This window comes from Canis aureus, chromosome 13 (assembly GCF_053574225.1).
Source record: "Canis aureus isolate CA01 chromosome 13, VMU_Caureus_v.1.0, whole genome shotgun sequence".
NCBI lineage: Eukaryota > Metazoa > Chordata > Mammalia > Carnivora > Canidae > Canis > Canis aureus.
The window spans coordinates 10666215-10682694 of record NC_135623.1 but is presented as its reverse complement, the minus strand read 5'-3'; the positions used below and the strand labels follow the sequence as shown (position 1 = coordinate 10682694).

Here is a 16480-nt window from a genome sequence, read left to right as displayed (position 1 = left end):
GCACCTACCGTGTCCCTGACGCTCTGCAAGGGGCTGGAGATATAATGGCCAACTGAGTAAACCTGATCCTAAACATCGCTGGGCTTACGGATCAGCAGAGAAGTTAGACACGAGATCAGTATTTAATTCCTATTGTGACAAGTCCATAGACGAAAAGGCCAGGGGATGCCAAGTACATTTATCTAGGGATTATATAACCTACTCGGGGCATCAGAGAAGACTTCCCTAAACAAGTGGCATTTAAGGTAAAATCTGAAAACTAAGAAATATCTGCTCGGGGGCGAGAGGAAAAAGCTCCAAGTGAGAGAACAGCATGGGCAAAGGCAATGAAGGGGGGAAGGTGACATGCCAAGATGGCCAATGTGCTTGGAGTATAGTGAGCCCAGGGCCTGATGGCATGAGATGAGATTGAAAAGGGGGTCAGGAGCCAGATAGGACAGGGTCTCAAAAGCCGTGATAAGGATTTGGGACTTTATCTTAACATCAGGGTCAGACCATGAAGGGGTTTTAAGAAAAATCACGCAAGATCCCATTAGCATTTTAGAAATGGAAAACAAGGCTCAGTGAGTGAGAGGAGGGGGAATAATTGGGAGATTCGGTGATTGTCTTTTTCAAGGTGAGGCGGCAAGGGAGAATGTGATTCTGGGGACTCGAGCTGAGAGGGAGGGCAGAGGGCAACCTAGGACCGAGAGGGATCACAAAGAGCATTGTTGGCAGGGATCAGGAATATCTGCTCAAGAATTCCTGCAACCCTCACTACTCAAGAATAAGGAGCAAAAGTGAACTTCTGAAGAGGCGGGAAGAAGGACCACAAGAGGCAATACGTAGGAGGCACCTGGGCCCACTGCTTGTGTTCCTCCCGGAGTAGCTGGCTGGGAGGGGCCAGGAGTCTTCTGAGCTTCTGTCCTGACCCCACGGGCACACAAACTTACTTCCAGCTGGCTCAGGGAAGCAGAACCCAAGGCACAAAAGTTCCTCACTGGCTGACATTTTGGGGAGCTCACAGAAGGGTGAGTTTCTCATATCCAATCCCAGCACCAATGAGGAGCTGAAACATATTGTACCCATTAGAGAAGAAATGCAAATCAGAAAGTCAGGCATTTGTGTCCATGACAACAGGGGGAACGCATTTTGGCAAATCTGAGTTCATTTATATTCAAATAAATATTTCAGTCTATGACTCTGGCACTTTTTTGCATGAGATATTTCAGAACCATATTGAATGTTGCTCTCACGCTAAGAACTTGAGAATTAAAATGAGGGCCAATTTCAAAGTCTATCAGGCTCCAAGATTTAGGGTTGGTTTTACCTCAAGGAATGATGAACTGGAGGGTGATTCAGCACATTTGTGTACAGACTTTTTGAATTGGAAAGGCCAGCTCAGTATCATCCCACGCAGCCCCTGTTGGGTACAAATGGGAAAACAGGCCCCAGGGAGGTTCAAGTTTCCCCAGCAACTCAAGCCTGAAGTCAGGGCTCCTGATTCTCAGGCCAATGGTATCTCCAGCTCATCAAACCAAATGCTAGAATCAGAAGAGCATCAGGGATAAGAAGGTGACAACTGTACATCATCAATTCTTCAGCAGTTTGGGGCCTGCCTTCAACCCAGGGCATGATCCTGGAGACCCGGGATCGAGTCCCACATCGGGCTCCCTGCGTGGAGCCTGCTTCTCCCTCTGCCTGTGTCTCTGCCACCCCCCTCCCCCTCTCTCTCTGTGTCACTCTCATGAATAAATAAATGAAAATAATAAAAAAAAAATAAAAAAATAAAAAAATAATTATAAAAGCCATCTATACCCTTTGTAGCAAATCTGTATGTTACCAAAACCTCCAAGATACTGTCTCTAATAAGCCCTATAATTCCCTATAAAATCGCCACAAACATATTAACATACTCCTTCTCTGGTTTTCTTGCTGTGCATATGTCTTTACTGAGCAGCAGTCTTCGTTGACATACAATTTTGCATGATAAGCTTTTCTCAAATCATGAAAAACTTTTCACATACAAAAAAGGTTAATGGATGAGTAATATTCTATGCTATAAATATCTGATAAATTTACTAGGTCTTTTATTTAATTCGTTGGATATTTAGATAGTCTCCAAATTTTTTATTACTTTTTTTAAAAAAGATTTATTTATTTGAGAGTGCTCAAGTGGAGGGAGAGAGAGAGAGAAAGAATCCCAAGCAGACTCCCCACTGAGTGCAAAGCCCAACATGGGGCTCCATCTCACGACTCTGAGACCATGCTCTGAGCCAAAATCAAGAGTTGGATACTTACCTAAATGAGCCATTCAGATGCCCCAAATTTCTTATTATTTAAATAACAGTGAATTGGATATCTTTGTGCCTAAATCTTTATTTACACATTGGACTGTTTCTTTGGAACAGATTACTACACATGGAAATACTGGACTAAAGAGCACAGGCAGGGACGCCTGGGTGGCTCAGCGGTTGGGCGCCTGCCTTTGGCTCAGGTCGTGATCCCCGGATCCGGGATCGAGTTCTGCATCGGGCTCCCTGCTGGGAGCCTGCTTCTCTCTCTGCCTATGTCTCTGCCTCTCAATCTGTGTCTCTCATGAATAAATAAATAAATCTTTAAAAAATAATAATAAAGCGCATAAGCATTTGAAAGCCCCCTGGCAGGTTATACATTTGCTAGTGGAATGTGCAATCCTAATCTCACCAAGATCTCACCAACACATTCCAGGCATGGAGCAGCACACAGCCTGAAAGGCGAGATGGGAAAGGTTCAGATAAACAATCTGCTAGTGGAATTTAGAGGTGTGCCTACCCTCATGATGGAGAAATGTAAGGACATTTAAGGAACCAGGTGCTGGCTCTGCTCTCTGGGAGAATCTTCCACATTCATGATTTCCTGTGGCTCCTATCTGGGCTCTCAGAGGCTCTTTCTCATCCATCATATTTTGTGACCACATCTGAAGTGGGTATAGGAGACTAATCCTTCTTTTGAGGCTGTGTACCTTTTGCAGCTGCTTTCTACTACAAGTTCGGAGACATGGGAGCTATTTTAAGGCTACTCAGCCACATCTCTCTTGAGCTCATCTCTTTCTTGTAATCTATTGCCAGAAGCAGACAGTAAAATCCAGCCTGTTATCAGACTCTTTCCAACTGAGTCCCTTAGAGCCACAGGCCCAGTAGGCACATAGCCTGCCTTCTCATTTATCACAGGTGACAACTGTACCAAAAGCTTTGCACCTGTACATCATGGGTGTCCATATTTCCAGCCTCCAAGATCAGTTTCCTCACTGCATGCCACCTGACCACCAAGGCAATGTCCTATATTTTAGGTTTTTGTAGCAGCAATATCCCACTTCTGGTACCAAATTATTTATCAGTTAAGGTAATGCTAGCTGCTGGAAAGAATAAAATCTCCCAGATCTCAGTGGATTAACAGAATATAAGTTGTCGTTTTTTTTTTTTTTAATTCTCTTAAGGTCCAGAAAGGATGCCTTGATCTGACCGGTGGGCTCTCCTTCACTACTGACTTCATTTCCTAGGTTATTTTGTCTGGTGACTCTGTCATGTTCAACCCTTGGCTTCTGAGGTCCCCATGCTCATGGGTATCAAGCTGGAAGAGCATGAAGAATCGAATGCTGGAGTTCTCCATGGCAAGGCCTGGAGTGACTCACATTAATTCTACTGATTTTCCACAAGAATTTAGTCACATGGCTGTACCTAACCGCAAAGGAGAATGAAACACACAGTCATCTATAAGCCAAGGAGAAAGACAGATGGCTTGTGGTGAACTCAGAGGAGTGTCTTCTATCCTTGGACCTTCCATTCAAGGTCAACCCCACACTTGCCCTTTCATCCCATGCAACTCACCCTAATCCTGACCCCATCAACAGAGCCCATCTTTAAGTAAAATGCTAAAATCTTATCACAGACTTTTTAAATTAATAATGACCTTTTAAAATACTGTATTGAAATGTTACTTATCTCAATGGCGAGTTTTTCAGTACCCCCTTACATTTTGCATCTAGGTGAATGTCTTCATCTTACCCAAGTCCTAGCCCTGCTCATGTTGCAGAACTCAGAAGAGGAACCCTGCTTGATGTTTACTGAGAAGGCCAGCCTGGTGTAGGTTGTACATGAAATACAAAAATTTCTGTCCTTGTGGATTTTCCACCTTAATCAGGACTCAAATGGAATCATGTGTGCAAAGAGCCTTGAGAGCAAATCCAACCAACTTTCTGTGCATCTACAACCACAGACAGGCTGGTTGTAGCTGCAGTATCCTCATGTTTGCATTTTTAAATAGGTCGCCTGGCGGAACAAGGGAAGGAAGAGGAGCAGGGGAGCCGGGGGTGGGGTGCATGGTGACATAGGTTCATCTCGGGTGGTGTTTCTCCTAGCAACACCCATCAACTTGAAACTCTTCCATGCCTCTTACAAAATACCTGCCAGGAGCTCTTTTCCAAAAGGGCCCACAGTCCTTGCCACCAAACATTTTTAGCACATTTAAGCCTGAATTTTGGGCATAGATTTAAAGTGGTCGTGTGACATCATGCACAGATTATATAGAAAGCTTCCATGAGCATAATATTTCATTTAGCCTTGTTGTCAACTGCACATCTGTCTGGAGCAGCTGCAGGGAGGGGCCAGGCACTATTCTGGGCTCTGGGGGCAGAAGCAGAGAGAAAGAAATGGTCTCTGCCCCTGAGAGGTTCATAGTCAAGGCGGGAAGGCAGGGTAGAAACATAGAACAAAATAACACCTTCGTTACTCAGAACTCTTTGGGCTGCAAGTGACAGATACTCTACTCAAACTAGCTTATGCAAGAAGGGTATTGGTTATGATGGGGTGTGTCTCAGAACCTATGGAAAAACCAGAACCAAGAACTTCAATGCTGCCAGACCTCTCCCTGTCCTTCCTCTTTCCCTTTCAGGTGTGGCAGCTCCTTGTGGCCAGGCTCTCTCCTTCCGTCCAATGGAACACATGGCTGGGCTGCCAGTAGCCTCTGAGCTTGAGATGTGATGACCTTAGTTGCCTCCCGAAACAAATCTGACATTCTTGAGTCTAAAATTCCTAGGGAAGGTATCAATGGCTCATTTCAGATGCCACAGAACAACCAACTGTATCCAGGAGATAGAATTGCAGAGCACCAACATGGCTCCCACGAAAACCACAAGGATGGAGAAGGAGGAGTTCCTATAAAGAGGACGTGGAAGAGATCCCCTGTAAACCATACAGGGTCCAGTGCAATCAGAACCAAGAAAGGGACACCAACAGCAGGTCAGAAGAAGCAAAAGATCTCAATCCTAAGACTTTGGTAGTAAGGGCTTCTTGGAGAAGTAGGGCCTTCATGAAGCTGTATTAAAGGGTGGTGCATCAAGGGGCCCTAAATGAAAGAGGAATGATGCACTCGGCCAAGGATGAAGGAGAAAGGAGATAAAGCCCTTAGCAGCAAGCCCAACTCTGTGCCAGGTACTGTGGTAAGACTTTACATGCATTACCTTGATCTATCCCACCAAATAAAAGCGTGTGAGGGAAAAATGAGTATCCCATTCTACAGATGAGGATACAGAGAGTAGTAAAAATTAAGTAACTTGCCCCAGGTCCCCCACCCCAAAGTGGAAGACCAAACTTTGAACCAGGTGCATGTGTAATGCCATGCCATGTGGCCACATAGCCCGGCCTGGTTGCCGCCCCCACTGCTGCACCTACCCTGACAGCACTGATGGTTTCTGGATAAAAATATGCTTCAAGAAACATCTATTCATTTCTTCTGGAATACTCTTGGGAAGGTATGCTAGTCTGGATCCTCTGAGATTAGATGTGCAAAAACTCATTAGGGGGAGAAGCTACAGAAGAAAGTGGGAAGTCACCCATCAGAAGGGCCCCGGATCTCCTCAGACCAAGTCTGTTTTAGTAGCCCCACCTCGCTCTGTTATCGGCCGGGGATAAGCATAAGAAGTGTGGCCTTCAGGCAAGCACATGAAGGACTTCAGAGCTCAGCAGTGGATGGCCAATCAGTTATACTCCAAGCCTTTGGAAATCAAAGAGGTGCCTCATCACCTCCACCACTGAAGGGCTGCATCACACTAATACCCACTGTTAATCATTATCTGCAAGATATGACTGTTTTATTCCCACTGCAGGGAATCAATAAATGATCATTCTTTGATGCCTTTTTTCCCCCATGATTGATGAGCATCATCCTGTTTCCCCATCTATCCTTGGGGATCGTTTCTTGCCACTGCCCTCCTAATTATGTTCCTACTCAGTAATGCTATATCCTTCTATTTCTCTTGGGAGCTTCTCCAATATGCATTTCCCTTCTACATCTCTATATGCTTGCAGATTTGATCCCCAAATGATGGAAATTCAAACTGGTAAGGCTTTAGACACTGTCTCTGTCATGGCCATCCGAAGCACCTGGGACTTCCTCTATCGTAACAATCCTCACACACTGTAGTGACAATTTCTTGCAAAAATCCTAGGTAAGAAACTGAAAACTGCATGAGGGCAAGGGCTGTGACTACTCTATTGTTGTATGCCCAGCTCCTTAGCATGGTGCTTGGCTCAGCAAATAATTCTTGAATTAATAAATCACCCAAACTAGTCTCTTACATTTTCCATCAAACACATCTGATGACTGATTGGCTTATTTTTCTCAACCTAATGATGTATCAACATTTCCAACTGATCAATTTCATTTAACATTGGGCTTGATTTTCCCCACTGCAAGCAAACTAAACTATACCTGTACCTTGTGGTCAAGGGCCCCAGGAGCACCTGAGACAAATGTGTTCTCTGCCACATGACCACCACGATCCCCACCATGACCACCACGATGACGCCTGTGGACGGAGTAGAGGGAATATTATCTTCTACCCTCATGGAAAGCCTTGACAGGTTTGCACATGAAGGGTTTGTGAGAATAGGTGTGACATGATCGAGCTGAAATTCAATAGGCTACCTCCACATCAGTGGGCAGGAAGGGGGCAAAAGGGAGTCTAGCAGCAGGAGATTAGTTATGAGACATCAAACAGGTGAGAAGCATAAACTGTCTTTTAAGTCACAGGATAATTTAAGTAATTTAAACATCCTGCCTCATATAATAATCAAACTCCTAGATCTGATTTAAAATCGAGGCTTTTCCACTCTGCCCACTCCAGACTACTTACAGGTGGGGCGCCTGCAGTCAGAGGAGAGAGACATGGTGGATGTCTTCTTGTTCCTCACCTACGCTTCTACTCCTCCTCTCCCATTTGCCATCCACCTTTCTGACATCTCCATGGATGGAAGGCAAAGAGGAGGAAGAGGGAAGGGGAGCCTGAAAGTTCTGTTTTGACTGGTACATGGAGATCTAGCATTGCTGTTCTCTGAACTTCGCAGACGCCCACAACTGACTTCTTTTCTCTCGTGGGTCCTTTGGAGACTCTGCTCTCTCACAGCTGCAGTCTTCTTAATCAGGGCAAATGTATCTCTGCCTAGGCCCATGGCTTGCCCTGCGTTAGTCCTGAGGCCTTGGATGACACCTGTAGCTTCTCTCTGCTGAGGTCTGATGGCCAAGGTCCTGCATAGGATCTCACACTGGCTTTCTGTCTGACTCATTCTGGGCTACACTCTTGCATTCTTGACCCCAAATAGATGGGAGTACAGCAACTTCTAGGCTGCTTCAGTCAGTATCCTTGACCTGTAGGTTTCTTAGGTATAAATCATACACCAGCTGTGTCCCTCAAATTGGAGGGGATGTATAATGAGCTCTCCAAGTGACCCATTCAAGCCCTTTCTCAAGACTTGAGACAAGAAGACAGGTATCCCACAGCCCTTCCCCTGGGACCCACAGCACAGCACCATTTCCTTTCCAAAGCTTGAGCCCCCACATCCTGCTTTCCTCCTCATGGTCCCTCTCAGCTGGTTTAGGATTAAGAAGTAGCAGATCCCACCCCCCTCCCCATGGAAGGGAAGGAGGCTAGAATTCACAGCACAGATTTCCCTGAAGAAATCCTCCCCGAAGACCAGCTCCAAATCTCTGATTCCTCTTCTTTTTATACCCTCAGTGTAGGGGAGGACTTTAAGAGTTGTCAACCATCACCTTTCAAAAACTTGTCACATGGTCTGGCTTGACACCCTCCAATGCAGTAGCCACTAACCCATGTGGCTGTTGAGCACTTGAAATGTGGATAGTCAGGTGGAGATGGCTTGTAAGTACGAAGCACACAATGGATTTTGAAGACTAAGTACCCCAAAAATGTGAAACATCTTAATTTTTTAAATGATTACATGCTGAAATTACAGCATTTTGGAAATATTGGGACATATATCATATATTATTAGAATTTATCTTGCCTCATTCCTTTGACTTTTCTTTAGATGGTTGCTAGAAAATTTAAAACACTTAGAGCTCTTAGAAATGATACCAAAGCATAATTCATAAAAGAAAAAAATGATAAATTGGAACTTCATAAAAATTGTAAACTTTTACTCTACCAAAGACACGAACAGGAGAATTAAAAGGCGAGCTACGGACTGGGAAGAAATACTTTCCAACCACGTAACAGACATGAGATTTGTATCCAGAACATAAGAATTCTCAAAATGCGGGGCACCTCGGTGGCTCAATGGTTGAGTGCGTCTACCTTCGGCTCAGGTCATGATCCCGGGCTCCTGGGATCCAGTACCACATCAGGCTCTCTGCATGGAGCCTGCTTCTGCCTATGTCTCTGCCTCTCTCTGTCTTTCATGAATAAATAAATTAAATCTTTAAAAAAAAAGAATTCTCAAAACTCAATAAGAAACATCCAAAGGACTTGAGCAGACACTTTACCAAAGAGGATATAAGGAGGTCAAATAAGCACATGAAAAGATGTTCAATCCCTAGGCATTAAGGAAATGCAAATTAAAATAGATATCCCTTAGCATCCATTAGAATAGATACAATTAAAAATATTGACAACACCAAGTGCTGGTGAGGATGAGGAATTAGTGAAATTCTCATTGCGACTGGGAATGCAAAATGGAAGGCACTCTGGGAAAGGTTTGGCAGTTTCTTTCAAAGTTAATTATACACTTCCCATAATACCCCGGAGATCCTACCCCGGGGTGTTTACCCTAGAGAAATTAAAATGTACGTTTATACGAAAGTCTATATAAGTGTTCATAGCAGCTTTTATGGACTGAATTTTTGTTCCCTACCCCATGAATATTTTATATTGAAATCTTATTCCCAGTGTGATGGTATTAAGAGGTGGGACCTCTGAGAGGTGAGTCACTCATGCTAGTTGAGCCCTCATGAATTGGATTAGTGCCCTTACAAAAGGGATCCCAGAGAGTTCTCCCTCTCTGCCACTGTGAGAAATAACTTTCTATGGTTTATAAACCACTTGGTCTATGGTACTTTGTCATGGCAGCTGGAAAAGACTGACAGCAGCTCTGTCTGTGATAGCCCAGGGCTGGAGGCAACTCAAATCTTCCCCAGGAGGTGAATGGATAAAGAAACTGTACTATATCCATATCATGGAAAACTACTTACAGCAAAAAAGGAAGGAAATATTAATAAACAACTTAGATGAATCTTAAAGATTCATTGAGTGAAAGAAGCCAATCACAAAAGCTCACATACTATATGATTCCATTTTATTGAACATTCCTATAAAGACCAACTATAGGAGCATCCCGGGTGGCTCAGCGGTTTAGCACCACCTTTAGCCCAGGACGTGATCCTGGAGACCTTGGATCGAGTCCCACATCAGGCTCCCTGCATGGAGCCTGCTTCTCCCTCTGCCTGTTCTCTGCCTTACTGTCTGTGTCTCTCGTGAATAAATAAATAAATTTAAAAAAAAAAAAAGATCAACTATAGTGGTGGAAAACAGATGAGTGGTTGCTAGAGATTATAGGTGGGAAAGGATGTGATGACAAAGGAATGCCCAGAGGAGTTTTTTTGGAAGACAAGACTGTTCTATATTCTGTGGTGGTGGGTACCTGAGTATATTCCATGTGTTAAAATTCTAAGAACTGAACACTGCAGGAGGAAAAGAAAAAAGTCGTCAATTTTACCATATAATTTTTTAAGTAAAAAATTTTAAATTACATTGGTGACTCAAATTATATTTCTCTTGGACAGTGCTGGTTGAGCCCCTCCTTTAGCACATTGTGTCTGTTTGCCTTGAATCTGAGCAGAAACTCATCCAGACACCCTGTTCCCCCAGTGTCTCTGTGCTTCCCACAATGGCAATATAATTTCTCATACCATTGCCTATCTCCATCAATGGATCAAAAGCATAGAGTTTGCAGGAATGTATGTAATCTTTATGCCCAGTTCCTGGAACAGAGTAGATGCTCAGTAATTTTAGTCACATGAATGAGTGAAGGAATCAACAGAACACATGCTGGAGCTTTTGGAGAATTAAAATGAAATATAAAATGTTTTTTAAAATCCTCCCTTCCTCTGATTATCACAGTCTCCCAGCCTCAGCCCAGGACACTTCTAGGAGCTGAGACTGGGAGTGAGAGTGGGCTTGATCAGCCTTCAGCTTTGGGACACAGAATGAAGGGGAATCAAGGCCCGACTAGGCCAAGGCAGCCAGAAAACACACCGAGGAGGTAGAGGAAGTGAAAAGGGGATCTGGATCCCAAAGTGAGCCAGAAAGAAGAGATGGAACAGGTGTGCAGGTCTAGAAAGCAGGGACGGAGTGTTGTCAGTCCACATCACCAGCTCACATTCCCAACTCCATGGCTTGTTATTCTTCTGAGGGTTGATATTCCAAAGCAAATGGGAAGAAACATGATGCATGCTATCATAGATAAAAAGTGGCCATGTTTTCAGCCTGGCGCATTTTCCAAGGCAAATGAAAATTGTTATGAAAACAATTTATACCCAGCAGACATGGATGATTGCCTGTGATGACCTTTTGCCAGAGAAAATGGGTCTGATAAAGAAAAAATGTGGGCTCATTAGGACAAATTAGAAAAAGCAAATGATTGTTCTTAAATTATGGAAACTCCAAGACGGGTGAATCTCTCTGTCCTTTTAGGACATAAAAACAATAAAACACAAAAAGAAATTGTTTATCCAGAGAAAAAGCGTTGCAATTTGTGTGAATAGATGTAGTTTTGTTTCTTGGGCAGTTTTAGAATGGGGAGTTTTTTTTGTAAACCAAATGAAATTTAATTGACTTATTAACTCTGCTCTATGAATTCTCCTTCCATAAATCTAGCAACAACTGAAAGAAGAGGGAAAAAAAGCATTGAGAGTGAGCAAAATTAACCTTAACTTTCTATAAATGCTCTTCAAGGATTATTTCGAGCAGTGCAACATGAAAGAACTGGGGTTCAACATGGATGCTTCCACTTAAAGAATGTGGGTGCCCAGAATGGCAGGCGAAAAGAGAACAATCACAGTGAAGTATCGCTCAGCCAAGTGTCAACATCCTCCTACCTCCCCAATCATCACCCACAGGCATATTGAGCTTTACAGTTTATAAAGTGCTTTCATATACATTATCTCATCAAACGCTCACAGCAATTCTCCTTATTCGTACAAGCCCATTTCACAAGTGAAGGAACTGAGATTCGACAAAATTAAGTGATTTATCAGATAACAGACTCTACAGGCAGGATGGGAATCCAGGACTATCCCTGCTCTCTCCTCAAGCAATCCCTTGTGCGCGTGAGGACACGTTTTCTCTCTCTCTCTCTCTCTTTCTCTGTCTCTGTCTCTCTCTCTCTTATGTACCTTTTATGCATCAGAACCACAAGTTATTCGATTCATATATCTCTATAGGGAAAAGCAAGGAGAGTGCCAGACAAGGAAAGAGGTATGAGAAAGCAGTCTTTTCCATACAAATCCAAGCAGGGCTCCAAAAAACAGAACTCAGAGAAGAAATAGCAGAAAAGACAACCAAATTCCCACATCGGACAAACCCCATCCAAATCCTACTGTTTAGACACAGAGAGGTTTATTTCCTATTCAAGTCATAGTTTAATGCAGGCCAGTAGACAGAACTCTGCTCCATACAGTCATTCAGAGACTCAACCTCCTTCCATATATTTGCTCCATCATCTCAGAGTCCTCCACTGGATCACCACAAAAGCCAGAAAACAGACAAGAAAGAAAGTGGAAGATCTCATGAAGGGCCAAGACTAGAAAGGGTATAATTGCTTCTGCTCATGCTCCAACGGCCAAAATGAGTCCCTGAAGCCCTTCCTCCTCCATGTGCCATGAAGAGAGGGGAAAAGACTGATGTTGGTCACACATTAGCAGTCTCTGCCACCATGTTTTTAAGTATTTCTTTCAGTATGAAGTATTTTCCCTGATGCTTATGGAAGACCTTTTCTATGAGCCCCCAGCCAGAGCCTCACACTTCTGGGTGATTCTCCAAGTGCAAACACCTGACTACACAGGGCCAGGCATAGGACTCTTATTTTTTCAGGTTGGAGGAAGTGGACTTTTCAGGCTTATACAGCAAAATCTCTATATATATTTTCTTCCAACATAGCTGAGTGAAAGGGCAAACAGAAATTTGAAAGCAATGATTGCTTCCTTTGTGGGGGAGAAGGATACCCACTGAGTTGGGAACATATATGAATTCTGATTTGCAATCATTTCCACTATTTATGAGGTCACTGGACTTACTCCTGCTGAGTCCAATTTACAAAGAGCTTTGGTTGGATCAGGGAAAGGAATATTAGAATCCCGTTGACTTGGTGATGGCCAGAGGACGATGGATACCAAATGCAAGGAATGTATCAATGAACTGCAAGGAAGCAGAATCCTCCATATTAGCCCCAACATGCTATATCCAAATGGGTGGGAAGATGCATCTCTCCAGGGAAACTATCAATGCTGGGTGCACTGACATTGCAATTTGACTGCATACCCCCCAAGACAGACAGGAAATTTTCCAAGTAGAAACCTTGTAAGAAAAGATCCAGGATGCCTGAGGTAAGCAAAAGAGTTTTCCTTACCCCATCCTCACATCCCATTCCCAGGGCAGCTGTAGGATGCTGAGCACTGGTCTCTCTTGTTCTGCCCCTCTCTGGTGTTCTCCTGCCAATGCCCATCATTCCCCTACATGTCCCACAGACATATCTATTGTGGCATATTCAAATCTGAACTTGTTTCTCCAATCCCAGTCCAGACCCCATACCTGCTCCACCACTTCCAACGCCATCTTGCTAAATGGTGCCAGTGCCACCAACATAGTCACCCAACCAAACGACCTAGGAAGGAAGGATGCCCCCCTCTCCTTCACCCACTGCTCCACTCTGTCAAGAAGCTCAGCCTATTTTACCTCCCTAACAGCTCTCAAATCTGTTGGTTTTTTTTCTCCTCCATCTGTACTGCCACTGTTCTCTTGGATTAGAGCAACTGCCTCCCAACTGGATTTTCTGACAGCGAAAATTGCCACTACACCCCACTCACTCCACTGCCACCACAGGAAAGCAGCCTGGCTGCAACACTCCCCCACTTCAACCCTTCCATGGAATTCCTTCACCTGTTATTAAGGAAGGCTTTCATTAATAAGGCTGTACGGAGGCTCAGTCTGTCCCCTGACGGCCTCTCTAGCCTGATCCCTGTCACTCTGTCCATATCACTCTCACCTGTGCCTTCCCAACACCAGGTGAGTTGCAGTTCTCCTAACTTTCCTCCTGACTTTGATACTTGCTATTGTCTCTGCTTCACATGCTCCCCACCTCTCCACCCATTCTCTATGTAGCTAACACTCACCTGTCCTTCAACATCACAGCCAACCAATCGGGAAGCTTTGATAAAACCCCAGTCTGACGCACACACTGCTCTTGTCATCACTGTACTTACCTCTGTGATAGCACTTGTGATGCTGTGGGGTCCTCAGTAACCTTATTCCCTCCTACTTCTCTCTCCACACCCCAACCTGTGAGGTTCTTAAAGCAGGGGCGTGTCAGTGGAGCTCTCTGGCTGCAGCACAACGTCTAGTAAAGAATAGGTGCTCAGTAAATGCTCAGTTGCTGAATGAGCACCTGAGTTAGTAAATAAATCATATGGCAAGTGTAAAAGCCTGTTCAAATGGATTCAACCATCAAGGGGGATAGAGAAGGAGTGGTAAGAAGCTGCGTTTGGGGCATGGACTGTTCAGATGAAAAAACAATCCAGACAGTTCAGTTCAATCCACATGCCTAAGAAATGTGGATTCTCAGAGAAATAAAACATATTCATTCACTCAGTCCAAAAAACCAAATACTCATACTTCAAATGCATGCTTTGAAAAAAAAAAAAAAGAATCTGTAAAAACAGAAAGCAGATGTTGTCACTGATATCGTAGTCAAACAGAATAAACCCAGAAGGGAAAACAAAATCCTCTGTGAAAACTTCTGTTCCAGTTGTAATTGCCTAGTGCCAAGGATCAGACACTCATGCAAACCAGCATGAATAAGAGGGTGGTTCGGGGTTTTTTGTTTGTTTGGTGTTATTGTTTCTAGTGATCTCAAAGTAAGATGGTGTAGAGAAGCCCAGCTCTGGATAGAGGCCACATTGGATCCCAATCCAGTTCAGCCACTTTCCAGTTGTGGGACTGAGGCAAGTCACTTTTCTGAACCCATGTTCTCACTCTAAAATGGGGTGAGACTAGAACTGGCCAAAGGGTTGTCATGAAGGTGACATGAGATCATGAGGTGTAAATGCTAATAAGCAAAGCACCTGGCAAATAAAGGTTATTTTTATTCAGGAGAATGTTCCAGAATCCTCCTGGAGGAAGGAGAGTGAGAACATCATAGTGGCTAGTATCCCTATCTTACCTTCTCAGCTGGTCTGCCCCATTTATATACCCATCCTCAAACTGTCTGCTCCCCTAAACATCAGCTTGTCCAAGGCTCCAGCCTGTCATGGCTCTGACCCTTTCAGACTTCCCAGTTCTGCAGCCCCAGGCACTACAGTCTCCCTCAACACCAATACTTCATTCCTGAGAGGAAGACAGTACTTGGAACAGCAGGAGATCAGATGCACATACCCGAACCAGGCTGCTGGCTCCAGCTGCAAGTGGGTACAGGAGGAAGGAGAAGAGAAAGGACAGGGTCACCTCTCACCACCATGAATTTAATTTTATTTTTTAAAATATTTCATTTAAGGGACGCCTGGGTGGCTCAGCGGTTTAGCGCTGTCTTCAGCTCAGGGCGTGATCCTGGAGTCCCAGGATCAAGTCCCACATCAGGCTCCCTCTGTGGAGCCTGCTTCTCCCTCTGCTTTTGCCTCTGCCTCTCCTCTGTGTCGCTCATGAATAAACAAAATCTTTTAAATAAATAAATAAAAGATTTCATTTATTTATTTGAGAGAGAGAAAGAGCAGGAGCAAGGGGGAGGGACAGAGAGAGGCAGAACCGGACTCCCCACTGAGCAGGGAGCCCCATGCAGGACTTGATCCCAGGACCCTGAGACCATGACCTGAGCCGAAGGCAGAGGCTTAACCGTCTGAACTACCCAGGTGCCCCACCACCAGGAATTTTAGAAATCCCAGCTCCACCACTTACTGTTTGAGCATGGGCACATGACTTAATCTCCCTGAGTCTCTAATACCTTATTATTAAGTAAAAATTATCCTGTGTTTTTTTTTCACACTTTAGCATTCTGAAACTGGGCTATGCATTACGATTGATTTAGATATTTGATGTGATAGTGTCCCTCACCTCCCAAAAAAAGTAAATAAATGGACAATGTGTCTTAGAATCAAAGAATTACAGAACCAAGACCTATCGCACAAGATGGTACAGGTTGTGTGGGCCAATGCACGTAAGTGCCAAACAAAGTGTATAGGGAAATTTCAGCAAAGGGGCACCATGTTCTTATACACAGGGCACTTAAACACCCTCCCTCTGAGCAGGAGCCTGAGTAAAAGAGGCTACTTTGGAAGAGTATATGTCTGGGAAAGTCATGATTGCCATGTCCAACAGTTTCAACCAGGTAGAAAGCTGGCAGTTTGAGAATTAGCTGAGAAATAACCATGAGTCAAAATGTAAAGTCTTACTAAACCAGGGCTGGCTAAGAACAGAGGAGCAAGGCAGTGCAGTGCATAGAAGATGGTCTACAGAGTAAGAAAACTGAATTCTATGGATGAACTTTGAGGATATGATGCCAAGAGAAATAAGCCGGTCACAGAAACACAAATATTGCATGGTTTTATTTATACAAGTTCTCTAAAATAGCCAAACTCATAAAAGCAAAGACTGGGACAGTAGTTACCAGGCAGAGAAATGGGAGTTATTACAACACCCTGTGCTGAGGTCCAGAACTTATTGGGGGTGGGAGGGACTCTGCGTGGATTCCATGCAGACACAGAAGGAATCCTCTTCCCAACTCCGTGTCACATCTCGGAAGCTAGATACTCAAAGTATTTAACAAGAATTTTCTTAAAATGCCATTCATGATTATCTCACCTTGAAAAATAAAAAAAGAAAAGTGTGTTTACAGGGCATGCTCATGTTCTTCAAGAGCTGTAGTAAGAAAGCAAAAGTAACTTTATGTCCCCTGGCAAATGC

At 44.0% G+C, this 16480-nt stretch overlaps 1 long non-coding RNA gene across 10 annotated transcripts in view; it reads right to left on the bottom strand.

Annotated features, from left to right (window-relative positions):
• Positions 1–16480, bottom strand: part of LOC144281840 (uncharacterized) — a 94198-nt gene that overhangs the window by 20864 nt on the left and 56854 nt on the right. For 6 of the 10 annotated variants that reach the window (XR_013350239.1, XR_013350241.1, XR_013350238.1 and 3 more), the window contains one exon: positions 13792–13925. The exons of the other annotated variants lie outside the window; for them this stretch is intronic. This is a non-coding gene — a long non-coding RNA (uncharacterized LOC144281840). The remainder of the gene's footprint in view (positions 1–13791; positions 13926–16480) is intronic. 10 annotated transcript variants of the gene reach the window in all.